This window comes from Sturnus vulgaris, chromosome 3 (assembly GCF_052056855.1).
Source record: "Sturnus vulgaris isolate bStuVul1 chromosome 3, bStuVul1.hap1, whole genome shotgun sequence".
NCBI lineage: Eukaryota > Metazoa > Chordata > Aves > Passeriformes > Sturnidae > Sturnus > Sturnus vulgaris.
In genome coordinates this window covers 57,834,935-57,862,922 of record NC_142245.1, presented here as the reverse complement: position 1 = coordinate 57,862,922, position 27,988 = coordinate 57,834,935, and the positions used below count along the sequence as shown (strand labels likewise).

The following is a 27,988-nucleotide window of genomic DNA, read 5'->3' as shown; positions in this document are numbered from 1 at the left end:
AGCCTTCCACAGGCTTCCCACTCCCACAGCAAACTTCAGTACTGAGAAGAATATAACACTGGAATATAACAGGAGAGAGATAAAGACAGAAAAAGGAAAGAACAAAGAGTATCAGCAGTCCTTAGATCCTGTATTGTTCCACCACATGGATAGTCTGGAGCTGGGAAAAAAAATGCAAGTGAAAGAGAGGAAAAGAGAGGGAGGGGACCTGATCCCCTTCTGTGTTTTGTTAAACTGGTGCACCCCTCTTGGCTTAAAATCGATTTTTCAGCTCTTTGAGCCCTCCTGCAGGAAGTGAGTTGAGAGGACTGAGCTCCAGTACCAAGGTGAGCAGGAAGCTGGCTCAGCACAGCTCTGCAGGACCCTCTCCTCTGATCACATCTTTCCTCTCTTGACAGTGTCATGTTTGAGACAAACCATGCCAATGCCTGCTCCTGCTCTCCTAGACACACAGGAGCTCACTCTTGCTTAAGCATGGACGGACATGCATCATGAAAATTCATAATTATTTTCTTAACACCTCATTTTTTTGTGAGGTGGCTTTTACTTAATGAAGTGTTTTCTCTTGCTCCCTGGCTCAGTTTGTATGCAAAGTGTCCGTTGCAAACAATGGGAAAGCAAATTTGGAGAAAAAGAGAGGTTGACATAAGTAACAGAAGATGACTTCCATAATTCCTTTTGGACGTCTGAAAAAAAAAAAGTCTTAAATACTGATTTGTTTTCTTCCTTTATTTTCTCTTGAAATCTAGCAATATAAAGGATACACTCGTAGAGATATCTTTAAAAATAAAATAGAGAAAGCTGAGTCAAGAGAGACTCAAGAAACTTCATGAACTAGATGTCAAATCAATTATATTTTTTCTTTTTTAAATAAGAGCTAGGCACAAACAGCTAATCTTTTTTCCCTCAGGGATTAAACTGAGGCAAGTAAGACAAACTATTCAGCATATTTGATCTTTGGTAACTTAAAGGATTGAAAACTAGACAAAACATTGTACAACTAATTATGTTCAAGGTAAAATTTTTGTTCTTTGGAAATGTATACTTTTTGGCCCAAATCCACATCAGCTGCTTTGGTGTTTCCAACCCTTCAACCCAACCTGTTACCACTGTGAAACAAACAGTTCTAGTGAGTACTTTGCCAATTTAGGTCCTCCCACTTGGATATCTGGACTGGGGTAGGACCATGCCTGTTGTGTGCTGCTCTCCTGGCATGGCCTTCCTGGTGGGTTTCCAGACATTGGTGCCCATCCATGTGAATATGTGGCAAAGTTGTGATGTGACAGTGAAGCCCTGCTGTCCTGGTTGCTGTACAGTGCCAGACATATGCCTTGAGACTGGCAAAGAATCATTCTTGTGTCTCTGTGAGGAGTCAGTCTGTGTTTGGTACACTTTTGGAGCAGAGCTTTTTGTTTAGTTTACCCCAAGTGGAATTTTTTTGGCACATCCCAGCTGCTCTGTAATCCAAACCAATGAAGGAAATCACTTTAAAACCTCACTACTGCTGTGAACAAAACCAGTAGCATAGACACAGATTATTTTTATTAATCAATTTCCTTCCCTATTCTGGCTAACTAACCTGTCACTAATTTGTCTCAGCCCTTGATCTGCTCTGACAAGACAAATAACTTCTTAAATAACTTCTTATGAAAGGCTGGACCTTCATGCTTTAAAGCTACATCTGCTCTTATCAAGACATAATCAAAGGCAAAACCAGATATTTTGGATATAAGTGGAACATTATTTCTCTTAAGAACACTCTTTAAAACTCTGTCTCTCTTTTGAAGTCTAGTGCATTTGACTCCAAGGCTTCTTGTGCATGAAGCAATTCACGTCTCTTGCTCTAAAGAGGAGCAGAAACTTATTTCTTCATAGGTAAGGCGCTATGACTTGCTTCTGCATAGACAAAACTCATAGTGCATCTGATTCAAGCTGTTAAGTTTTTGCTTTAGTACCAGTTGTTGAATCCAGCCTAAGTTGGATGGCTAACCCAGTACTGAGCTGTCATAGCAACCAGATCGTGTAATTTGTTCAGGGTGCTTATGCATTTTTTTCTTAAAGCCCAGTTAGGCTGTTTTTTTCCTCTCCTGGACAGGCTGATCTACAGCTTCACTGTTCTGTCAGCTGAGAGGCTTGTAACTTCCATAGTAAATTTATTTGCAGTGCCAGCTTTCTTTCTCCTAAATACCTTGCAGGTATTGATGTTTATGGGTAATATATTTATAGGGAGTAATCAGCTTTCCTCTGATCTTTGGTGTTTTTTAGTCTAATTGAGTTGAATTTTTAGTCATCATTCCTTTAGTATATTCTTTAGCCCTCAGACCTTTATTGGAGTCCAGCTGACAATTCATCCCATATTTTATATTGTGAAATCCTTTTCCAACTCATTGCAGTTGGCCCTCACTCTTAACTACCCTAACATAAAAAAAAAAACCAAAAACAAACCCTTGCAAGTTATTTGTCAAGCCTTTTTTGGCTTGGCTTATTGGATTTTTACATTCAGTCTGACAGAATTTTATTTGGCCTTTTATTGTCCTCATTAAGACTACAACTTAAGAGTTTTTTTTGAAGGGCTGCTTCAAGAAATGTCTTGCATTGGTAGTTAGCTGTTTTTTGTTTTCCTTATATTTCCTCTGCATCACTCATGATATTCTGTGTACTGCCTACAAATATTTTGCCTTTTGGTTTGTCCACTTGGAAGTTCCTTAATTGCAACTTCTTTATTTCCTATTTTTTTCCAATCAAGCAGTATTTTAGGGGATTTGTTGGCTTTGCTTTCTCCTGCATAAATGCTTAATTTAAGGGTTTTATGACTGCTGTTAAAAACTGGCTCTTTGGTAGGAAAATTTCAAATTATGAGGCCCTGTCAAATTAGGATTTGCTTATCTTGTGGGTTATGTGTTTATCTGCTCTCTTAAGAATTTAGTAGTGGCTAAAGGTTTTATTCTGCAATCATGTACAACTTTGATATTTACTTGATTGTGTGGGACCATTTTCTGTCTTCTGACATAGTTTGCCTCATCTCTGGCAAATACATACTTGCCAAATACATATTCTGTATAGCCAGTCACCACCTACAGCAGAATTAGAGAAATCAGGAGTAGTAGAACTGTACAGGGTGTTCGCTTCCATGTTCTGCTCAGGGCAGATATGTTTGAAATTTCTAGCTCTTTAAGAGTACCATCAGTGAGTCTTTCCTCTTCCCTCCACCCTGTACTCTAAATAGTGTCATGCAGCTGAATATCTTCTGCTGGTAAGGATGTTTTCTGACAGCTACATTTTGTTTCCTGCTATTAATTTTAAATGTCTTCTTAAGTTGTGTTGTATCATGCATCTCCTGTGCTATTTTCTTTTTAGTATGGCATATTCTGAAATATGCCAGCTAAATATGCCCTGGTGACTTTATCAATTGCTGGCAAGTTCCTAGACTAGCTTAGATATTTTATTTTCTGATACTCTTCAATCTGACAGTACCTTTTTCATTGGTGTGGTGACCAAGTGACTGAATTTGGTATGTTGGGATGGAGATTCTGCACATTTGATGAACATGTAGTTAAAATAAAGCCACCACCTTCTTGCACTTCCATGAAGAAAGAAGAAGGTGGTGCTGGAAGAGCCTCAGCAGAGGTAGGAAGTCCTGAGTGGCAGTGCTGCTGAGGTTTCTCACATCATTGTTTCTTGCAGTCTCTCATGCTGTTCTCCTCTTGTCTCTGCTCTTGGAACCTGGTTGCTGTGAGGCTTGGTGAGACAGACCTTGGGAAACATCTCTGCTGCAGAGTTTGCCTTACAGATAATTCCCACAGAATGAGCACAGTCCCATTTTCAGAGCTTGACTGAAAACACTGCTTTGGCCGTCCTTGCTGACTTGTTTTGTAACACAAGCTATAGGAGCTCTCCAAATATTTTTGAAATATAGCTGGTTGAGGAAAGCAGCTCTGCTTCAGTACTTGATATCAGCCTGATACCAGCATGGCATAGGTTTCTGATGGGTAATTATCTGTGCAGTTACAAAGTGCTGTTCATTTCTAGTCTTTATGTGTGTATTCCCAGTAGGAGGTGTGTCAATGATAAGCACAGGCAAATGTGACTCTCTTTGCTATTCTGTTTCTCCCTACTGAGCTATATTACACCAGGATTATCAAACTCTGTGGGCACAGGGTAACATTGACAGCTCCTGTTTGTCTGTCTGCTAGTGCTGAAAATATTTGTGAGTCACTTCTCCTCAGGACAGAGTAGTATGTCTAGCAAATGACTTGTTTCACATGCCTTCCTCCTTCCCACCCCCCATACATTCTTTTATATTTAGTTGTAATGGAAATTACGTTATTTTCCTGTAGGAAGGTTATAAAACATTTCATGTTGTATCTCTTGATTAAAAGCAATATTTTTGTATTTATTATTCCAAGAACTGTATTTTTGTGCACATCTTGTTAGTAATGCTATTATTCTTGCATTCGTGACTGAGTAAAATATAAAAAATTCTGTGAATTGCAATAAAGAATGCTTGGTTGTTGATTCTTCTCCATCCAATGTTGCATTTTTTAAATATAGTAAACAGCTTTCTTTCATTTTATTATGTGGCAATTCGTCTTGTTTCATACTTTGGAATGTTGGAATGTTTTGCCTTACAGTAAGCAAAAAGTATTACACAATGCTATTGTTCTTATCAGCCAAGAATCTTAAATTAAGATTTATTCAGTGAATTTAACAAGAATCGCTTTGTACTTATACATAATGGAATTATATAATGCTATTGGTTGACATTATTTTATTAGTCTCTAATTCTAAATTAAAACCTTGATTTTCTGAACCAGAACAAACTTAGTGAATGCTGCTGTGAGTTTTTTTGCATTACTGTTATTGAGAATAGCAGTTTCATTTTAAGATTTGTCTGATGTCAATATTAGCATTTCTTTTGCTGTTTCCTGAATATTTTAGGGAACAGCCTTCCTTTCCTGAACTACTGCCCTATTTTTGTGCCCCTTTGTTTTAGTTATTAATTATTAATTAGATTAGTTATTAATTTTTTAGAATTCCTGAAATGCTGCCTTTATATATGTTTTCACTCTATGAATATATTCTCTGTATATGTTTAATCTTGCCATTATCATTTGACTATCTGAAATTTTATTATCCCAAAACTATTACTAAATTTATAATTTTTCACTTGTTTATCTTTTAAACCAAAAGTGAACCAAGTTTTAATTTTCCTTTTTTATTTTTCTGAACTCTGATATTTTTGTGAATTGTAGCTTTTCCCAAGACCCAGTAAAGTATGCTCAAAAATTTTTCAAATATCAGTTATTATCTCTAGGCAAATGTTTGTTTTAAATTGATTTTAATCCTTGTTGTTTCCACGCCTGTGAAACCATTTCTTAAAATGAGTAAAGTTTTGTGTGTGTTTGTGTGTCAGTGTATAGATATATATAGATGAGATTTAGTCTTGATGCAATTACAACTTCTTGCAGTTTAGTTGTTACCAGTTGCATCCCTGTGATTGTAAACTTTTTTTTTGTTTAATTATTATCTCTTCTTCTTTTGTCAAATGATATGTAATTTACTCAAGTTGGATCCAGCAATTCTTGATTTGAGAAACTACTGTGTAAGATTTTTAGGGTATCCAAAGATTCTTTAACACTGAAAATTCAGAAGAAAGTGCCATGTGACAAATATGGCTCACACTCTATATTTAGTCTGGTTCTAGTCTTCTGTCGAACTCCTTTTTTTTTTTTTTTTTTTTTGGGCTATTATTGTTCTTTGATCTGTTACCTTTCTTTCCTTGATTGTAAATTCCCATCTTTCAACATATATCACTAACTTTATTTCTAGTGTGCTTCATATATTGAATAACATACTTAACATAAAGAACATAAGAGCTTTTCTGGATCTATGCCCTAGTTTCTGCTGCCTTCCTTTTTTTATGATCACTTTTATCTTGTGTTTCGCTTTCACATCATTCATTCTTCTTTTTATGCTGTTTCCTTGCCTTTTCTACACATCCCACAACTCTCATTCAATTTTCTTTCTTGGCTTCTCTTTTTTCCCAGTCCTCCTTTTTCAGTCTTTTACATCTCTACTCACAGTTAATAGCTCTAAATAATGATTTACATTATCAAGGTTGCCATTCTTGACTCTGTGTTCATTTAGTGCCATATTAGTATCAAAACTGCCTACCTTGAGATAGTATCTGTTCTATTGAACATATACATACCACTGGAAACATCAGGAATGCAGTCAGTAACACTCTTTCCCCCCACCTTGTTTGTATTTCTCATATAACTTCTGGATTACAGTACTGGAATTAAGTAAATTGTGACTGTGGTAACTGGTCACATTTTTCAGCCTGTTCCCTTTGCCTTTAGGGAAGTGCTGATACTGCTATCTTAGAAAAAGCAGTCAGTGCTGGCATGAAGAAACACTACAAATGAAATTAAGCACTAAGACAAAATACTTCCACTATTCTGCATTGTCTGTGTTCTGTATTGTCTGTGATACTTGCAAAATCACTGTCAGTTTTGCACTTGAAACTGTGAACCTTAACCTGTCTGATAAATGAGAACATTGACATTACTTCCTACTTGATGAATACTTGCTTTGCTTCTATTCCTTCCTTACTTCCTCCCATCCTCATAATAGAGATGTTCTGTTCATACTGAAATGACTGTTGAATTGAAATAGCAAAATAACTTACCTCTAAGTTGCCTTCAAACTCTGAAGCATATTAACCTGTTCTGGGTGTACATGAGAGATGGTTTCAGCAATTTTCTTCATTATTGCTTGGCAACCAGAACAGGCAAGTTGATTTTCCGTTCTGTTGATGATATGTATTTGAAGGAACAACTTTCTTGTCTTAGCTGACAGCCTATGTGGTAAAGAAACCTCCCCTGTATGTGTTATGTTTTGTGTTGGATCTGTGGGTCAGTTTATAAGGCAATGTGAAGCCTAAAGATGACACCCTCCATCTTGGTGAAGGATTTCTTGGTTTAGTGGCAAGCCCACAGAATGTTACCATAGCAAATGCTTATGAAGACTACTTGAAGCAATGCTGCTTGTCTTTGGAGCCTTCTTTGTCCTGGACGCAGGGGAAATGAAGGAAGAATTCACCACTGGCTGAGCTGAACTGTTCCTAGCGCTGCTGTAAAGATGCTCTGGTGGTACATGCTGTGGTTTGGCTCAGGCTGGAAGGCACATTCAGCTGTGCTGCTGAAAGATGTAATCCACAGGCTCCACAGGCTGAAGCATTGTTAGTTGTGTGTTTCCACATTATTTCCCGTCAAGAAAAAGTCACCTAGTTACCAGGCAGCTGCAGTTACCACTCAATGCCTGGTTCAGAAGGAAACTCTTTAGTCCCTTTGCTGGTGGACTTTCTACTGGCTGACAGTCACCACATTTTTTCCTCTTGTTTCCTTCTCATCGTTGTTCTTTGTTTTACTTTTTGCTCTCTCTCTTCTTTTTTTCAGGCCTTACCTTCTTCACTGTCCCTCCATGTTCCATGTACCATCACAGGCGGTGACAGTCCTGACTGAAACTGCACTGTCTGTCCTGTGTGGTAGCTCCCTGAATGTGTGCTGCTCCCTGATTCCTTCATGGATAGCCCTCATCCCTCTTGCTGACAGGGTCTGCTGAAGGCAGGGACTGCTGGGAGGTCTCCTCAGATCCTGCAGCTACCAGCTCCATCACATCCACAACTCTTGTGAGTGGCAGGAAGGTTTGTTTGCCCATTTTGTCTTGAGAAGGGAGGAGAAGTGTAACCAGAGCAGTGATATCTTCAGATGCTGTAGAAGTCTCTGACTATTTTCTCTGTGTTGAATGGTTTAGGAAACTTTGATTAATTTCATGAGTTAATAATGGTTTTGGTTCCAAAAGTGCTTTCAGAGAGTACAAAAGTCAAAAACATAATTCAGATAAATTTGACAGCTTTCAATTTCTGCAGCTTATTCTCACTTCAAAGTAAGTAAAACTGCCACAAAATCTGTGAGGAAGAGGTGAATCACAAAGCTGCAGTTTTTGTAATTACCTTTGAAGTATCTTGGTTTTTTTGCCCTTTGGAGGACTGTTGATTCCTTTGAGTCTGAACAAACACCATGAAAAACTTAGGCTTCATTCTTTCATGAATCTCTTAATATGTGTGTACATATATATACCCGCATACATATCTATATCTGTACACATGCATATATACATGTGCGTGCACATACACACAGACACATATTTAAATATTCTTGTCTGTAATGATGATGCCATAAGCACAAACTAATATCATATATCAAAAAGTTAATTTTTGAGAGATGCTACTTGTCTCTGTCATGGTTTGGGGGTGGTACTCATCAATTTAGTGCTCCTACTGAGACTCTCCAAACCATGCGCTGCTTTTCTCTTCCCCCTTCCCGTTTCCCTGTGGCTAGCTGGAGATGAGAATTGGGAATACAAAAGGTAAAGATCACAGGCTGAGATAGGAACAATTTACTGGAAACAGCAATGAGATAAGACAGCAAACAGTAACAGCAACACTGCTAATGACAGAGGGTACAAGAAATGAGTGATTCACACGAACCCCTTGACAACAGGCAGTACCTCACTGCTCCTTCTGCTGTGCTGTGTTAATCCCAGAAGGGAGCCTCTCCCCTATCCCTGGGAAATGATGAGAGGTCATATAGAATACCTCTGTCTTAGCCTTGTCACCTCCTGGCTACTGCAGAAATTAACCCTGTCCTAGTTAGGACCAGGACAGGCTCTTTCTCCCTTGCTCTCCTCTCAACATCTTTCCTTTCAGACCTGAAATTCTGTTTTGGTTTTGCTCTGAAAAGTATAGCTATACTCAAATTATGTTGTTTCTCAAATTGGTATTTAGTGTAGATAGTGTAGATTTCTGTGATTTTTTTTTTAAGGTTATTAAAGGGCTTCCCTGCCACCTTTCAATAGAATTTTTCCTGCATATGAGTTAGAAAAACAATAAAGACACTCATGCACACATAAGCTTTTTCAGATTATTCTTACATGGGTAGAGAAGAGTGTGTCATCTTTTACCTGAATGGCTTTTTAAAAATTTCATAATAGCTTGTTTTTTGTAAAGATAGCTGGAGACTGAATGTTGTTGGATATAAGACATGAAGTATTTAGAAAATCTGTCAAAAGAGACACATGCTTTCTTTATACATATTTTACTTCTAAGTGAGCCTGCCACAACTGAAAAAATTGGAAATAACAAGAATTAAACCAACCCTTAAGTTATAGGAGAGCTCCAGGAGAACATCTGGCTTAGTCTAAACCAAAGAAAACCAGCCTTATAAATGGTGGTGGTTTATTAATTTCTGTATATGAATAATAGTTTCTTAATAGGAATGTCCTTGAGATAGCAGGTGAAAACATATTAAGGTCAGAAGCTTATGAAAAAGATGCAAGTATTTAAGAAGGAGATAATTAACAATAGGAAAATATGTAATTTTCTAGGTAACTTTCAAGGAAGAGATTTCCTATTAGAAAATCCACTCGGTCACACCAGTCATTGTGTTAGGGTATAGTATAGTTTATGAAATGGAGCAGTGTTTAGGAAGAAGATAAATTGTCTGAATGAAGTATAGGACTAGGAACTGAATTTTCCTGGTCGTTCTCACATGCACAGGTGAAAAAGCTTTGCATAGCTCTTGTTCTCTACTACTTGTTCTCTACTGCTCTTGACCCATTGTCCCCTCACTCTGATTCTAACTCTGCTGGTAACTGTGGGATTCCCAGGAGCCTTTCTCATTGTGACTTCTTAAGTAGATAGAGTAGTGTCAGATAGCTGTGATATAAAGTTTATTAATGAGTATTGACATATTTCTTGAAATTTTCATGCTGGTATTGCTACAGTAATACGAAGCCTTGTTTTAAGAATATTACTGGGCACGTCTTTCTATTAATAGACACATCCTCGAATCTTTTAACATTATGTCTTCAGTTTATTGTTGGCTTTAAAAGTCTGTCTACTTTTTAAAAGATTTCTAGTTCTTTGCAAAACAGCTTCTGCATCAATCTTCTCAGATTAAAGCAACCTGTAGATACCTTGTGAATTTTTTTATTTCCAGATGTTTTCTCTTGGGGTTTTTTTACCTTCTCCTGTCTTGCCTTAGCAACATCTTTTCCTAAAGGAAAAAAGCACAATGCCTTCTGTAGTGTCACTGTGATTGAATCAGAAACAGAATTTACTTGCAAGGGATTTTAGGTTTTTAGTTTCACTGTTCCTATTATTATCCTGAATTTATTATCTGCTATTTAATAGTGCGCATCAGATGGATCTACAGATTTTTAATCTGTTTTTTCCAATGCTGGTATTGTAACCTTACCTGGAATTAGGAAGTGGGATAGTCAGCTGTGTGTAGTAGGATCTCTGGGTCTGGATTGGATGAAGAAAATATTCCCGTTAATATTTTGCATAATTGCATAATATGGACTGCAATCTTCACAGAAATCACTTTCCAAAGTTTCTGAGAAAATTCATTGTGTTCTCATTATGCTGCTGAGGAATTCTAAGAATTACAGTCTCAATTTTGGCATCAACTCCCTTAATTCTGGAGGCCAGGGGGTGCTATAGCTATATGCATTATAATCTATGTAGGTTTAGTAGACAATATGAAGCCTACTGTCTTTTTTTTCTATTTTGTTGCAGTTCTGAATTCTGAGTGTGCTATTTCTTAAAGAATTATTCTAGTGTGTGTACGTGTGCCTGCACTGATAACTAGTATAACTTGGATGTATATGTATCTTACCTGAGTGAGGCAATGCAAAAATGAGGCTCAGGCCTGGAAGTTTGGTTCTGGGAGATGATGGATTATATATAGATTATATATAGATTATACTATAATAATACGATTTATTTTCTTAGGAGAAATCACTTTCAGCATGGAATAAAATGGGGGAGACCTCTACCCCCTTGGTGGTCTCAGTCATTGGTGTGGACAACAGAGGAAAATGCAGATAAGCCCCACATTTAAAGATATGTGTCAGTAAAATACATGTATACCTTTATGTGCACTTTTCACAGTTGGAAGATTTTGAAATAATAATCTTCTTAATCTAATCTTTACTATTTGAAAAGAAATTTTATTACATTTAAATATTAGGTAAGATGAAATTATTTGAACTATGTATTCTCAGAATAAGTTAGTTAATAAAGCAGTTGTTACTCCTTTCCTCCTGCTCTAACCATTCACATACGTAGGCAGATAGGTAGTGTGTGAGCCTAATCAGTTTTTTATAAAGTAATAAGATAGAATACACAAATGTTCACATAGCCTGAGTGCAGAGGAGACATCAGTAAGCTCACATAGAGCATGTCATATCTGTTTTTATTTGTGTGTTAGAATCTTTGATGAACTAATAATTAATTAGATGATTTGTAGGTGGCAAGACCTGGGCCAAGTTTGGTTTTCTTTTTTTTTTTTTCAAAAGCCCATTTCGCAGAAGTGGTTATTTGAGAATTTGAGATAACAAAAATTAAATTATGGTCCTCTGGGTTTTAAGCACCTTTTTATCATGATTTCCAATTTCCTTTTCTAATATGCCACATTATTTTACTGAATGTTAAAATGCAATACGACTGATTTGAAAAGGAGGTCATTAAAATAATAATTTCTTTATTTTCCACTGCTAATAGTGCAGGACTAAATCTACATATCATTGGTGTCTTCAAGGCAGCTTATGAACATATTCTGCAGACATATAATGCCTGCTAGCTTTTTGTGTATACAGTTGTGCACGTCTATATGTATCTACCCAGAGACTTTCACAATTTTTTTTCTTCCTAAGGGGACTTTGTTAGACTTGTATGTCTTTTTTTGTGCAGTTTGTAGCTGACTTTGTATTTTAAAAATAATAAAAATTAGTTGCTAATGCCTGTTTAAAAATGAGTGAACTACAGGCAAAAAGGCTATGGGCACAGTTTATGGATGTTGACATTTCATGGAAATAAGTAAGGCAGTGATTTCACTTTATGAACAGTCTATTAGCAATATTGACTTGGGACATTCTGGCTGATTCTCACAGAGTTACTGTCACCCCTTCTGCAGAGCAGACTTGCTGGCTTGTTGAGCTGTACTGTAATCTAGATCAGGGAACACATCTAAAAAAACTTAGTAACTGTGAGAGCTGTGTGTATGTGAGCATTTTAATCTTGGATCAGAAAACCGTGAAACCTGCCAGCAGTACTTCTGATCCCACCGAAGCAGTGGCTTAGGTTTAGAAAGGAACTACTGGAAAATGGAAGGCCAAAAACCCTGTAAGTCAGAAAAGCAGCATTGTGAAAAGGAAATATATTATCAAAATTCCTCCTTTTTTGCTCCCATTGAAGAGCATGGGTCTGAGAGCATTGTCCAAACACCTCCTGAGCTCTGTCACATTGGTGCTGTGACCACTGCCCTGGGGAGCCTGTTCCAGTGCCCAACCACCCTCTGGGTGAAGAACCTTTTCCTGATATCCAACCTAAACCTCCCCTGACACAACTCCAGGCCATTCCTTGGGTCTGGTCACTGTCAGCACAGAGCAGAGATCACTGCCAGCCCCTTCTCTTCCCCTCATGAGGAAGCTGTGACTGCAGTGAGGTCTTCTCCTGGCTGAACAGACAAGTGACCTGGGCTGGCTTCTCCTCAAGGTCCTTCTCCAGCTGGAGCTGCTTCCAGGGCTGCCCAGGAGTTGATAAATCCCACAGGAAGGGTCCTCCAGCTCAGGGCACTGAGACTCCCCTCGGTTGTCTCAGTCATTGGTGTTGACAACAGAGGCAAAGAATGTGTTTAACATTTCTGCCTTGTCCCTATTTGTGAGGTGACCATGCTCATCCTGTAACAGATCAATGCTATTTTTATACTACCTGTTGCCATTAATATGTTTGAATACACTTTTTATTGTCCCCCGCAGTTCTGTTCAGACGAACTTTGGTGGCATGAATTTCCTCATTACACTGTCAAGCACTATCTTTGTATTCTTCCCATGTCACTTGACCTTGCTTCCACTGGGCATACACCTTATTTTTGTCCTTATTTTCAAGAGAAGACTCCTGTTTAGCCAAGCTGGGCTTCTGCCCTCACCTGCCTGAATTCTTACATTTGGGAATTGGCTGCTCCTGTGCCCTTAGGAGGTGATGTTTAAAATGTGACTGTCACTGATGGACTACAGCACCTGCAAAAAAATATTTATCCAGGGGCTCATCCCACCAGGTTTCACTTATACCACTGATGTCAAACCTTTTGGGACTGGGCCAAAACCTCAGCTACTCTTTTTTGTTCCTCATGCTGCCTGCATCAGTGTAGAAATACTTCAGGTGTGCTACATGGTAGCCAGCACCTCCTGAAGCAGATTGAGCATTAGTGCTCATTTCCTCAAGTTTTGGCACACTATAAAGGACTAATACTTCTGTAAGTAGAGTTCTAGAGATAACTTTAGTAGTGATGGCAAAAATGGTTATGGAAATATTTTGACTCAGAGCTGTTACCTAAGGTTAGGGAGATATTTTCTGACGATCTGTATAGAAATTGTATGTGTCTGACTTCACTGGTCATATTTGTGTAAAAGTGGTTTCTAGTGGCCAGACTCTGACCTGTGATGTTTGTGCATATCCTTTTTCCCTGAAGGCAATTGGTATTAATGTAACTGTCTTTAGTCGGACATATATCCAAAATGTTTTTTTTTTTTTAAATTTTGAGGAGTCAACTTCAAGTCATCATCAGCTTATCTGAAATCTATTATCTACTGTTATTTGTTACCATATGTATTTGAACACAGTACATTATAAATGCAGTCCTTTCCTGGAGAACTGATCTTCATCATCTGGCAATGTCAGCAGTTTGAAGGCATTTTTTCTTTTTGTCATGGTTTGATTCAGGAAGAGAAGTGGGAAACTAGACAGAGCAGTTTCAAATAAATACTTGGTGACCATAAGCTTTTTCAACCGCAAGTCAAGAGGAAGTTCTGAAAACATTTTAAGAAAAAGCTTTCTTTGTTGTTTTTTTCTAAAAGTTTGCTTGCCTTCCTTTTTCCCTCTTGGCATTTATTTTTGGAATGCTGTTTTTATGAGAATAAACAAAGTTTTTTTCTTTTTATAGTCATGCAATTTGATATTTTATGGCAGATATCATAACACTCCTTAGCGTGTTAGACAATGTCTATTGGCACGTGTTCAGCATGTTGCCCGAGAAACAATGTGTTTTCTCAATTGACATTGAAGTATTATTTCAGCAGTGAGACTGTATTTTAGTAAAACAAAGTATGTATAGACATTTGATTCCTTACTGCTAATGAGAAAGATGCTTTTAATTACTTTTTCAGTAATGTGTTCATCAGATAAATGCTCAACATCAAAGCAGAAATATGAATACAACAAAATTACAAGAACTACTAATTCATTGTTAGTTCAGCTTTATTGTTTATGGAGAGTATAGAGTAAAATTTAATGACATGATTGCATGGTATTTCTTGTAAAATTTCTTTTTCTGGCACAAAATACAAGAAGCATAACTGATGAACATCTATTCCATGTTTCATCATCATTGTGCAATACATGGTGAATTCCTTATTTTAAATATTGCTGTCAAAACATTATGGATATTAATAACTCTATTATTTTTTTTAAGTCTTTTTGTGGTTTAATATAAGACACCATTTCAAAACCACTGAGGACAAGAGAGAAATATTAGTTTAGAGATCATGGATGGGATAAAAATTAGATTAGTCGAATTTAGTCTTTTGAGACCATATTTTTCTCAGCACTTAGAATTATAAAGCACTTTAAATATTCATATTTAACCCTGAGCCAGAAGTGTCAATCTTAACTTCACCTCTGATGTACATAGGCAGTTAAAACTTACAATTGAGTGTATTTAAAGTAAGATGACGAAATAATTTGAGAGATATTACTCTTGACATTCCAAGGCTGATATTTTTATCATCTGTCAAGTTGTAAATATTTTGATTATATACTGGCAAAGACAGTATCTGTTATTTGCAGAAAAAAAAAATTGAGGGGTTAACTACAGTCTGTCTTCAGTTCTATGCTAAGATTTAGACCACATTTTGAAGGAAGGAGGCATTAAAAACTAGGTGATAAAGAAAAAATGAGTTAAAATGAAACCAAAAGTTTATTGTGTACAGTAATTTGATTATTGCTTTGCTAATATATTTTCCAGACTAAGAAAACCCAATTGGTTTGATCAACATTACTTGAACCACTTGGGTAAAAATGACAGGAAAAAGTATTAACTAGACAAGTGAAGATTAAAATCCCTAAAGCATAAGGTCTGCAGTAACTGAACTGTACAGTTTACTCAATTGTAAAATAGAATTGTAATGCTGTAAAATGAAAGGCAAGTTATACTATCAATTGTCCCTATAAAATGAGCTCTCCCTGCCTGAAGTCAACTAAAGAATACTTCAAGTCTGGTATCCCTAGATATGTTTAGGTGTTTGTAGGCATACATCAATGTACTAGTTGTTAATTGCGTGGTTATTAATGGATAGCATTAGTGCAGCTGTAATCGAGTCAATATGCTGAGGTGTTTCAGTGGATATTTGAGTACAAAAAAATATGGATATACTGCAGTTGGTCCAGCAAAGGGCTACAGAGGTGATTCAGGGCCTGTGGAATCTAAGGGGCAGAAGAAACTGTGTCTGTTCAGCCTGGAGTGAAGTGTGAGGAGTTCTGTCAATGTGTATGAGTACCTGATGGGAGGCAGCAGGAGCTGGTGGACACAGACTGAAACAAGAGAAATTCTACATAAATATAGGAAAAAACGTTCCTTACAGTAAGGGAGGAGTCAAGCATTGCAATGGGCTTCCCAGCTTTGTGGTGGAGTCTCCACCCTTGGAGATATTAAAAACCTGGCTCTGCACGGTATAAGCAACATGCTCTGGCTGCCCCTGCTTGAGCAGGGTGGTTGAACCAATGAATCTCTCAAGGTCTCTGCCCCTTTAGTGACTCCCATATCCTAGTATGTAGAGAAATACCTGTTCCACTGTATAACGTTCTGTATTATATTTTATATAATTTTTGTTCAGGTCACACATGTGCTAGAAAATTGGTTTGAACTAGAAGATGAGGAAAAAATGTATGAACTGTAATTTGAAAGGAAGAAATCTGGAAGAGGCATGAGAGATATGACAGAATACTCTGAATCAAGGACTGCAATCTTCAGGTAATGGATAGTGCTATTTAAGCTAAAAGACAGTAACCAAGCTGAAAGCTGATATGAATGTAGAGGTTCTTAAAATATGTGCAATAAGATTCAAGAATAATTTTCCTCTCAGACTGAGAGATTTTAGCTGGTAAGAGCTATCTAATTTGATCAAAATGAAGTAAAATTTCACAGAAACGCTGAAGATCCTTCTAACTTACAGCTCAAACTCCACTGTTTTGAACTCTGCTTGAGAATGCAGAAGTATTTGAAATGGTCAGAAAAAGGACAATGGATGTACTTTTCTCAGTGTTGTCCTTGGGAACATCACAGATTATCCATGGAAAAACTTATCCTGTGTACAGCACAGCAAATCACTGCAATAAATTTTATCCCACAGTGTTGTAAGAAGCTGAAAATATGAAAAGTGCTGTTGCACAACCTTAATTACTGGTAGTGTCACTGGGCTTTCTATAATGCAGTTCTATTGTGCGTCTTAAATCAAATAGTAATATTTTGTTTGAGCCAGATGCATAACTGTATGAAGTGGTAAGGATTGCAGTATGCAGCAGCATAAAACTGTTTTGTGTGTCTCACTACTGTTCAGGACACATGAGGAAAATAATTAGGTTTATATAGAAGGACTTTTGGTTAGCTAAACATTTGTGCTTGATGGGATTTGCATAAACAGATATGAACTTGGAATGATTCTCTGCACATGATAATATTTGCCTGTTAACATTCCAAGACAATGTGCTGAATCTGGGTCAATTCTGGTGCACTCTAACCAAGTGGTGTGGAAAAGAAAAAGGCACTTTTACACTTTCCCCCTTTTCTTCTTTTGTACTGAGACTGTGCAGCCTCTGGACAGACCTTGGCTGTTTGCACATTATGAGCAGCACAGCCTAGTTAGAGCACACAGCAGTAGTTGGGAGTCCATGGGATAAGACACTGAATAAGTGAAAGTTGTATTGTGGCTTCTTATTTCTACACATGTGCTGGAGCCTTTGCTACTGAAAAAGCTCAAAGATAATAATGCACCTTCCCTCCTTTTAGCCCAACTGTTGCTAGCTGGGAGAAGGGTAAGAACCACTAGAGAAGGAAAAGCAAATGTATGTGCTCCCTCTAATACTCTCCCTGCCTTTAGTTAATTTAGGGATTTAAGGAGCTAGGTCAGGCTTTTGAGTATTCAGTGAATTTCAGTGGATTGAGTTTCTCAGCTTTCTCTGTGTCCCTCAGAATCCAAGTAAATTTAGAACATCTGGAAAATAATTTAGCAGTGAGCTCTCTGTTATATGAAAAAATATCTCTGTCTGTCTTGAATCTGGCTGTCAGTGCCTTCATTTCATGCCCTGTGGTTCTTGTACTTGTAAAGAGTTAAAATTCACCCATTTTCTTCATGTCATTCATGATATGCCTGATCTCTGTCATACTCCTTCTAATGTGCCTCTTTTAATTAAAGAGTGCAATCGCAGTGTACTTTATCCTTCATCCTTTGTACAAAGGAAACATTCTGCATGTTCTCCAGACCTTTTGTAATCCTTGTTTATCTTAAACCTTTTGTGTCCTTGCATACACTGCTTAGGAGGAAGGGGCAAAACCTGCAACTGGTATTCCAGGTATAGAAAAAACACAGATTTTTGACAGAATTCTTTGTTGACCATTTTCCAATCATAATGTATGAAGTTAAATTTGAGAGTGCACCACTCATTATTATTGCTTAATTATTTAATTCGGGAGATTTTTAGCTGTCCTGAATGGACAGAACCTGCCTCTGGCATTTTTTTTTTTTGTATTCACTGTTTCATATCTTTCTATAGCCTGTTCTACACTCAGCAGCATTTCAGACAGATCTTTTCCTGAGTTTCTCACAAAGCAAGTTTGTGCTTCCTTTACCAGCTGTCTGGTTATTTCATGTGGTTCTGCAAAGGACTGCTCTTCTTGCTCTACTTGCTGGTTTTTGTGCCCTGATCTTCAGCTAGCCCTTGGCAGGTGTCTGCTCTGGTTTTGTCTCAAAAACAATGTAGTGCAAGATTTGCTTTAGCTGTTTCTCAATCACTTTTTTTTGCCTGCCTTACAGTGTGCTTGCACCTAATCTCCTATGGCTCATCAGACTTTCTGTTTTCTTCCTTTAGACACGACTTCAGCCTTTGGAGTTTGTTTTCTTGCGTATAATCTACTCCCTTTACTTCCTAGCTTCTCTCTGCCCTTTCTCAAGCCTTTCCTCAAGTGGCTCTGTTCCTGTGATGGTGTCCTCAAGAAGCCACTTCTAAGGATTTAGTTATCTCAGCTCTCCCTGTGTGTTTTTTAACTCTTTATTTTTATGTTCTCTTGGATCTGAGGGGACTGTGGTGGGTATTTAGAGTTTCATGCCTCTGCAGAGATGCTGCCTGTAGGCATGTAATGGTTGCTGTTCTACATGGACTGTGCAAGATTTTTGAACCAAGTCATGCACTGCATCTTTTATTGAGGACTATGTAACTATTTGCTCCATGAAACAATTATATAAAGTGTCCTTTAATTGGGAATTGTATTATAGCCTGATACATTTTCTGTACCTACACAGAGATAGTGAAAATCTGACATTATTGTCATATTTCCTGCAAGTGCTGCCTCACATCATGTCAGAGACTATGTCACCATTCCAATAGCAGACTCCCAGACTCCCATTCATGCTTTTTGTGTAGACTTAATATTTCAAGCCCTAGAGTCTACAACTTTTTGAGGTGCTTAGCTCATCTATCTGCTTCTGATAAAGCTTTACTTTTTCCTGTGTATTATGTATGCTAGCATCAGGGATTATTCATTAGTTTTCAATATGCCCAGGGTGTCTGTGTCTTAATTTTGGGCTAGATATAGCAGTGCTGTCATCATATTTTTTATGCCTTCCAGTATTCATGTGGAAGCATGCGTACCAATATTTTTGTTCTTTTGGCACTCTGTTTAAAGTGACATCTTGTTTTCTTTTTTGCCCATTTGACAACTCCTGTCCTCTGATACCGATGGTGCTGAATTTTCTCTTTGTCATCTGTAATAGAGATATTACATTATATGGTGGGGTATCTTTTCCCACATTGGTATTTTCTTACATTTTTTTTTTGTTGAAAAGCTTTCTGGTGATATTTTTTCTTAGTTTTAAGCACCAGTTGATTGGTTCCCGCTTTCTTCAGCTGAAGATTCCTTTATTATGATGAAGCAGCCTCAATTTCTAATGACTCTGTGTTGCTGTTAATTAAGGATTAGCTGTGGGAACGGTGGTAATAAGACACACAGCAACACTGGTCTCCTCTCAAAATAGGAAAGGGACGAGTTTATTGTAACACACACTCCTTATGTACACTCACTCGCTAACCTAAGAACAGAACAGAGCCCATTGGTCAGAGCAAGCAACACCTATTGCAAGATGTTCTTACTGCAAACAATACAATTTCTCACATTCTGTAAATAATAGCAGGTGCATCTTTGCTTGAGATTCTTTCCTTTCTGTTTTTCTCCAAGCTTATGAGAAAGCCTGCACTTCTCGGGCAGTCCATAGGAAAGCTCTACTGTTTTCACACTTTCCCAGGCTGTGTATCCACAAGTCCCCTTTCTTTACTTAAAAGAAAAAAGAGAAAAAAGAGAAAAAAGAGAAGTGTTTGTGATCCCATGCCAGGCCCTCGCAGGGGAGAACAAACACAGCTCAAGAGACCTGAGGATACCCTGAGAACCCAAGAAATTTGTGTTCCTGTTGGTCTTCCTTACAAGAGGCTGCAGAATATTGTTTTTAATAAAATTATGAAATCTACTATAGCTAATACAATAGTAAACTCTACCGTAAAACCAACACCTCTTAACCAAAATATCTTGCCATCCCTAATACATTAATGAAATCTATCTAAAACAGAATACAACTCGTGAATCAACTCTGTCTTCCTTCCTGCTCAAAGCAGCAGACTGCTCCTTTCCCTGGATGTCCCGTATGCTGTAATTCTGAGCCTTGGTTCTTTGTTTCTGCCATATCCTGAGGTAGGTGTAAATCTTGGTACTCCACTTCTCATTCTAATTCTGAGCAGAATACTGTGAGCACTCAGAAAATGCCACCTCTGAAATCCTGGTCCTCTACTGGTTTCATAGGACCCTATATTTTTGTCTGTCTCAACTCAGCTATTCCTTAGGATCATGAATTATATGACCTGGATCAGGAATAGTGTGGCCAGCAGGAGCAGGGAGGTCATTCTCCCCCTGTACTTGGCACTGATGAGGTCACACCTTGAATTCTGTGTCCAGTTCTGAGTCCTTCAGTTTAGGAAGGACCTTGAGATGCTTGAGCATGTCCAGAGGAGGACACAAGGTTGGTGAGGGGCTTGGAACACAAACCCTGTGAGGAGTGACTGAGGGAGCTGGGGTTGTTTAGCCTGGAGAAAAGGAGACTCAGGGGTGACCTTATCACTCGCTATAACTTCCCAAAAGGTGCTTGTAGTCATGTGGGGTTGGTCTCTTTCTCCATGCAGCAACTGATAGAATGGGAGGACACAGTCTTAAACTGTGCCAAGGGAAATAAATATAGGTTGGATGTTAGGAAAAGGTTTATGGAAGGAGTGATCAAGTATTAGAACTGTCCACCAGAGGAGGTGGTAGAGTCACCATCACTGCATGCGTTTAAAAAAAAGACTGGATGTGGCACTCAGTGCCATGGTTTGGTTGAGGTGTTAGGGCATAGGTTGGACTCGATGAACTTGAAGGTCTCTTCCAACCTATAGTCATTCTGTGATTCGGTGTGTGATCTGCATAAAAATATACATGAGTGTTTCCTAACCACCTTCTATCTCAGAAATACAGCTCTGAATTTCCATGGATCTCTGACTTAGGAGAGATGCTTAAAAAAAACCACAACAAAACAACCTTTTCTCTTCCTCTTGATTCTCTCATACGCACAGACAGCAAATGTCCACTCACCTTTTAGCATCTTGCAGGAGAGTGATAGCACGCTTTTCAGCATGGGTTGTTCTCATTCTGAAGTGCTCTCTTCTTTTCCTACATGTATACTGCCAGAAACCTGTAGGTAGCAAAATCATCTTATTACTGCATGAATATCTCAGATTTTACCACAGTTCACAGAGGATTATGATAATTTAGGAAAGAAGAAGCTGGCAAAGGGCCTGAAGAATAAAATGAAAGTCTGCTACTTAGGCAGACAAAGTCAGAAGAACACCTACAGAGAGAAAATGGAATTATATTACCAAAAACTAACTTGATTAATATTTAACTATTCTTAGTGATCTAATTAATCCTGATCCATTTAAAAGCTAGAAGTAAAAATCATCTCTTTCTTTTAACCTTTAGTAACCAAATACAAAACAGTAATCAGGTTTCTTCCCAGTATTATCAATATGTCATTTTTTCACTATCGCCTGATACATAGCAACTGTCTTCTTTTTTCATAACTCTTCAGTGAAAATAATTTGCCCAAGCTTCTTTCTGAATTCTAGGTAGTTATACAACTAGATATTCAGCGCTGACAGATGAAAAAATAGATACATTTTTAACATCATTTCCACCACTCTTACTCATGCAAATAACTTTCATCCCTGATGTAATGATTAATGGAAAGGAATCTATGTGGGTCCCTCTTGTGAGAACCTGTGGGATAATGGGAAGTTTGCTGTGTGCTCCTGAGTACCCTGAAGTGTTATCTGTGGGAAGGGTATCTCTGGTCTGACGTTTTTCTCAATCCATTTTCTCTTTGTTTTCATTTATATGATGCAGTAACTTCCTATTTTCTAGGGAGAAGGTATAACTCTTGTACTAACTCTCCTCCCTTGCTCTCTTCTCCCCTTATTGTGGGTGAGGAAAATACTGCTTGGGTAAAACTAGAGTTATCAGACCCTGGAAGGGAAATTTAGTACAGAAATTATGTGAGAGAGAAGTAAAATATGGCTAGAACAGCATACATGTCCAGAAATCATGGTAGTGAATATAAAAACTTAGATAACCAGAACACGAGAAGTAGGTGTGGACTTCGTAGGAGCTTTTTTCTGGTTAGATTAGCCTTTTCAGCTGTAAAGTGTTTGTGCTCCTGACCCACGGCTGAACAGATCCCAGTTTGGATCTGTCTCTGTCCTGTTATGCCGTATAAAGGGAGCTCTTGAGACAGGTTGCCATTTTTCCTTTCCATGCCCGAGGGCTCAGATAGCTGTGTATTGTTATGCTCCTGGTTTCATTTCTTTTAACACTTGCTCTTGTTTAATTTTAATCATAGTGTTCAGCACTGTTTGCAAACATGAAGCCGCTATGTCTTCGGTCCCCTTGAATGTGAGAATGTCATTATGACCGTGGGTCGCTTTGGGCTGCCTGTCACCTGTGGCTGTGGAAATGAGTTACTGTAATCCTGGCCAGGTTCAGCTGGGCCCTCAGAAGTTGTGTCTGTATTCAGTGATACTCTTGCTTTTGTGGCGTTGTTTCTGCCTTTTATGTTTGCCCACAAGTTTTGCAAAACTTTTAAAGTTCTTTTAACGATCACTTGAAACTAATTTTTAGCTTTTAGAGGTTTACAGAAGAATTAATTTATACTTCATTTAGAGAGGATTCCTTTTAGGAAATGTCCCAGGATCTCATGGGAACATGTCAGGTTTCTACCATATGAGAAGGTAGAGGGAGGAATATTCCTGTGCTCTGAGGAGAGAAGTGTTCACAAGGGTATATCTGCAAGGTTGAATTCTGTGGATGATACATACATTATGGAATTATGGCATGATCCCCTCCAGTCTGAGATTTCTTTGGTTTTGATAAACTAGGAAAAATACATCACATAGGCTTGGTAATTCTTGCCTGTGTAGTTGGCTTTTAAAAAAAAAAAAAAAGCTTTTTTCCTATGTGTTTTCATCAATGGATGTGGAGCATTTCTAAAAAGCTTTTATCACATAGATGAGATGCAATCTGCATATAACCTGCTGCCCTCTAATCTACGAGATCAAAGTGATTGTATTTCATCTCTGAAAAAAAAGTTAAGTAGTAGTTAAAGCTTAGCAGTTTGGTTAGAATGAACTCCAGGAACAAAAGAAAGGCCATACTGGGTCAGATTACAAATTTATGTAGCACAGAGTTCTCTCTCCAGCAGTGGCAAAAGGGGATGCATATTTAAATATATAAAAATGTAGTCAATTTATTATAATATTTCTTAAGAATGTGCCTTCTCTACCCAGCAGTTTGCAGCTTAGAGGCTTCCTGACTTAGCATCAGAATCTTTCTTTTCCAATGTATTCTCAGCAGTGTGAATAAGGGGTGGCCTGAAAGACCAATAAGGAATGAAAACCTGAATGCCAAGTTCAGTGACTGGTAATCAAGGAAGATGGCAGAACTCTCCAATTTTGAAGTGAAGGAAAGGATTCAGTGCATGATGCTGGCCAAATTACAGTGCCAAAGGAAACAAGGTGCACTGTCAGACTAGGGCTCTCTCTGTGTAGGCTTTTGAGGACTGTTCTTTAAATAATCTGAAATGCTGGAGCTTTGCAAATAAGAGCAGTGGTATTGTTGTGCAAAGGGTGCTGTATGCAGACATCTGTGAGTGGCATTCATATTTTGTGCTTTTTCTTCTGTGTTAATGACTCCACTCATGAACTGTGAGAATGAAGGTGACATCCCATTTGAGAGGAGGGAAGTTCCAGGGTCTCACATGGCAATTTCTCCCTGAGAGACTTTGTTGGAGGCCAGTTAGGCTAGTGCACTTGTGCCAGTATCTTAGGAGCTATGGATGTCTACCCTGCATTCCTCCAACCCAAAAAGTCGACATTTCTGCTAACAGCTGCCAGCACTACCGTGCTCCAGAATTCTGAGGTTTATTTCCATTAAAGGGGAAATTTTGAAATTGTGTTCACTGATAAAAGACAGTCTATAGGTAATGTTATACATGAGGATGATTCAACATTGTCATTGGGCAGAAGTATCTTCCAAAACCCACTGAGAGTGTCGAATGAGAAAAAATCATAGGCATCAGCCATTTTCAGAACAATGATTATCTAGGACAGAAAACGTGGAACTTTCTAATTTCATTGCTCACTCAACAGTTCTAAATCTGTAAAACTTCATGCTCTTTATCCCTTTTTCATTCCAGATTCTTGGCACATATCCAGATGCATTGGTTTACAACCCACCTTTGGGAAGTCTGTGTTTCTATGTTTTCTCTGTATTCACTGTCTCTTCTGTAAGCACTGGAAAAAGGATATATAGTATAATGTATTCATGAAATTTTGCTTCAAATTTGCTGTCCCTTCAGACCAATATTCTTAAGAGGTCAACATTTATTTATTCTCTGTGTAGGAGATTTCTTTTGCAAACCAGACTTGTGGTTAATAAGGATTATCTATCACTTAGACCCTCCCTGCCCTGTCCAAAAGAATGCTAACATCCATTGTTGCTTGAATATACAGCTGGTAGAGCCACAGCACTTAGAGTTTGATATCTAAGTCCTGAAATGATTTTTCAAATTTTATAACATTTTTTGAGTTTATAATAATTTTAAAATACATCTTTATGGCATTCAAATTTCCTGCAATATATTGTGGTAAGAATACTCTAAAAGTAAATACTGTAAGACAACTTTTCCAGTGGTGAAATCAAAGGTAAGTGCAAGTAATTCACATCCTAATTTCACATTCACATGTAATTCACATTCCTAATTTGGACACTTGCACATTTTCCTATATGACATAGCTCAGCATATTGCCTTTAAAAAAAATTATAACCTTGCTGCTTCAGGGCATACCACTTTCTGCTTCATTGTTTTCCTACAGTTGATCCCCCAGAGAACATTCTACTACGTTGTATTTTCTACAAATTTGGATAGACTAGGAAATTTAACTGAAGGAGTTGCTGTCTTCAGTCACTTAGTTAAAACTTTTAAATTAGTGATATTCCCCATTTAATTCCTCCTCACCCTAGAAATTCCTCCTTCTCCTTATTCTGACATGGCTTAAATAACATGGGATTTTATCATAGAACAACTGTTATGTGGTTATTGTGAGTGGATAATTAAATGTGTTTGAGGGTTTTTTTTAATAGTTTGGTTTTTTCTGGTTTGTTTTTTTTTTTTTTACCCACAGAATTTGTATTTCAAATGGTAGTGATTATGATTTATATTCAGTCAGTGCCAGATTTTATCTGCTTTATACAAATGCCTTCCTTTTGCAGTTTTTCTAGAGACTGTTCCTTTTGTCATTCAAATGAATTTCTTTTATAACCAACATTGCTAGCTCCAGACTTGTTTCCTAGTTTTCATTTTTAAAGTCTTAAAATGTTCTAATTCAAGTTTGAAGCCAAATTACTAATATCTTCAATGGGATTAGAATGAGTAATTTTAAACCAATGTGCTGTTTCACATATGCTTTCCATTGTCAACAGTGAATTTTGTTGCTAGTCATAATGCTCTGTCATAAATGCTGGTTGTATGGGCATTGTAGTAGTGATGAACTACTTCGTCTACTGGAAGTATTAATTCTGGTCAAATTTGTGCATATTTCAGTTAATTCTCTCCTAGTCATTGAGGTATCATTGTGACAAGAATACTTTAGTGTTTTCTTTAAAGTAAAAACCGGCAAACTGTTTGGAGATTTAGTGAGTTGAGCTAGGAAATGAGAGAATGAATGTGCCTATCTACAGTGGCACATAGGCAAGTAGAGGCAAACTTATTTGTAGAGAACTTTTTTCAGTCCTCTGACCAATACTGTTTTTATCCCCTTTTCCAGTAGAATTTAGTTTGCCTGCAAGAAAATTTTTATACATCTGGATGTTTTGGAGCAGTATCACTCCAGGTAAATATGTTCTGGACTTTACAATGATATGCCTGCTTCAAAATAAATAAACCCTTAGGTTACTCTTACTTTATCTTTGTGGACCACACCCATGAACTAATCCAAAAGGAGTCCTCACTAGAGTAAGTGTTTGCACCCAATACCACAGTGCTGGGACTTGTCACCCATGCAGCACCGAGGCCCAATTCTTAAAATATTTCATGTCCTGGATAGTGAGAGGGTTCTACCTGTGTATCTGGGTGATAAGATGTGTATTTTTGTGCCTGGCTGCAAATGAAGAAGATACAAGTCCTTTGGGTTCAGGGGAATAGAAATAAGGAAGGGCAAAACTAAACTGAGAATTTATGCACTGTCTATCTGAAGGGAACCCTACAGCAAATGAGGCTGGGAGCTGTGTTTGTGTTTCCTGGGAAACTCAGTGGAATTTGCAGTCCTTGCTCTAAGCTGGTTGGATCACTCCAGCAGTTATCCCAGTATTGACATTAGAAGTTTAGCTGTACAGTGAGTCAGGAAAGCAGGACTTGAACTGAATAATAAAATGAGCCAAGCAAGTGTTATATTTGCACATTTATTATAATCTTATTCCATGCTCAGAAAACAATGCTTCTTGAAAGAGTATTGAGGGAACCAATCTGCCTGTGATCTGTCTGTGCAATATTGTGACCAGAAGACCTAATGTAATCCTCAGATGTTGAAACAGGGAAGCACCATGCAGGATTGAGAAGATTGCTTGAAGCATACCAGAACAGACAATACTGATTCATTTGTCTATCATTTTAGAAGAATGTTGAAAAGCTGAAAAACAGAAACAAAAATTACCTGCAATTTGAGAAGTCTACAAAAGTGCAGGATCTCTGTTTTATCAAAGTTTCAAACTGTACTAACTTTAAGGAACTTATGAACTCTGTTCATAGGTGTTGCACAGTAGCAGTACAAATTTGTTTTCCTGCTTTGTTTTCCTGTTCTTCTCTTGTATTTATCAGATACCCATCTATACAGGACATGATTTACTCTTGTGCCTATGAATATTCCAACCAATCTCCCAACAGGGTAAGGGAGGAAGAGAGAACAGATGGGATTTAAACAGTACATCTAGATTTTAATTAGTACCTGAGTAACCACAATGCCATTAAATTATAATAAACTAGCAATAGATTTGGTCTTGCAATAGGTATATTCTGATGATTAAACAATATGATCAGGTTAACCTATGTGTAGGTTAAGATTTTTAAACATTTAATTTAGTTCTCAAAATAGTATTCCTGCTGGAATCACTAGGCATACTGGGGAAGGCAAGCATTTTGGATTTTGAATAACCTAATGGAAATAACATTGTAGAAAATGTTATCTGAAATGGTTTCATCAGCATCACTGAACTGCACAATGGCTCCCTTGTAGCTGAAAGCTGTGGCAACAGACTGATGTCAGTGATTTGCATATCTTTAGATATTCTTACGTATATTGGGAAAAGACAATTATAGTTAAAAACTTAAAATTGTACCTGGCATATAGGCAAAAGATATTTTGTAGCAATTTTTAAACAATAAAGTGTTATTGTGAACTAAGAGAATTTTTTTGTCCCCTTGTGCATTCAGAATAATGAATATTGAATATTGAATAAGGTAGTTTTCCTGGGACTCTTCTAGTGTACTGGGAGGATTCCTATATGGAAAATTACTGCTTTGGCTAAGTACCTAGAAGAATATAATGCAATAGGAAAATATGTATAAGGTAAAATTTTTTTTATTTATTTATTAAACCACTTAGAATGGGTCTCAGACTATTTTGCCTGACCCTGCTCTCTCTCCATGCAGTTTCATACGGTTCAGCTAGAGATGCTCTGGTGAAATGCTGAGACAGATGCCTGCATCTGTATTGTGCACTAGTACCTTCTCCCATGCCTTCATCTCTGTTTAAGAGGAAGCTTTTCCATTTATATTGACCATCTCTGAGCAGCAAACATATGATTGCACAGTTGACTGAGAGGATTATCAGTGCAATAATTTCTAGTTTTCAAAGGTGGCCTTATTTTGATTTCAGATTTCTTAGAATTTTGGACCTTGCAAA

General features: G+C 37.7%; 1 protein-coding gene across 1 annotated transcript in view; it reads left to right on the top strand.

The window, feature by feature from the left end:
- The window catches only part of ESR1 (estrogen receptor 1), a 182,466-nt gene that overhangs the window by 27,119 nt on the left and 127,359 nt on the right, over window positions 1-27,988 (top strand). Inside the window, exons 2-3 of the mRNA XM_088161719.1 lie at window positions 7,461-7,693; window positions 16,021-16,157. The gene's annotated coding sequence lies outside the window, so the exon portion shown is untranslated. The remainder of the gene's footprint in view (window positions 1-7,460; window positions 7,694-16,020; window positions 16,158-27,988) is intronic.